The following is an 896-nucleotide window of genomic DNA, read 5'->3' on the forward strand; positions in this document are numbered from 1 at the left end:
CCACCTTTCTTGGTGTTTGCCTCGTAGTGAACAAACCAACTCAGCATCACACGAGCCATCCAGACTCCCTACTACCCTCCTGTGACCTAGCAATCTGCCAACCTGACTCGCTGAGTTTGCCCAAAACACACAAGCAAGTACTGACACATCAGTATATCTTATTCAAATGGTTAGAGTCACCCGCCGCAGCATCCTAGACTCAAATGTTCGAGATGCTCTGTTCACTCTGGCTGATCATGACCCAGAACTCATCCAACACACCAGAGGGGTGCAATCAATTTTAGCGGCTGCTTTAGCTGCACAGTCCTTGGTCCAACTTGGCACGAATTTCAAATTGGGATCCCCTCGAAATGTCAAGCTTTGTTACGCCATGATGGTATTTTTTGGCCTGGCCACACAATGGTTTTCCGATTCCTTTGAGAATGTAATGGAAAATCTACACCAGCTGACAGTGAGATTGCATCAAGAGGAGTTGAACAAAGTAATAATTGAATATATAGCAAAGTCTTCTCAACGCTACTTAGTCAAACGAGTTTCACGAGGCCGCCGCGGATGGCGCTCTCAGCGATTTGTTATTCTGTTCAACGAGCCTGAATCTATATTCATTCGCTTGGTTCGTGAATATCCTACTCAATCTATTACTGATACTGATACTATGTTCTCTTTAGGCACGTATGCAGAAGCGTTCGTTTACGCAACTGCTGCACATGATTGGCAATCATCCCACCTTTGAGAATCAATCGAATTCACCACAAGCTCCGCCGGAATGGCAGCTTCTAGTCGCCTTGGCATATCTAGGCCTTTCGGGGAACGGGGCCAGTCCAGCTTTGCTCGCACTGGGCTTTGGAATATCAGGTGCGATCAATTACGATAAGTGTTTAATTTCTTCATTGATG

Source organism: Melampsora larici-populina (assembly GCF_000204055.1).
Source record: "Melampsora larici-populina 98AG31 unplaced genomic scaffold MELLAscaffold_74, whole genome shotgun sequence".
NCBI lineage: Eukaryota > Fungi > Basidiomycota > Pucciniomycetes > Pucciniales > Melampsoraceae > Melampsora > Melampsora laricis-populina.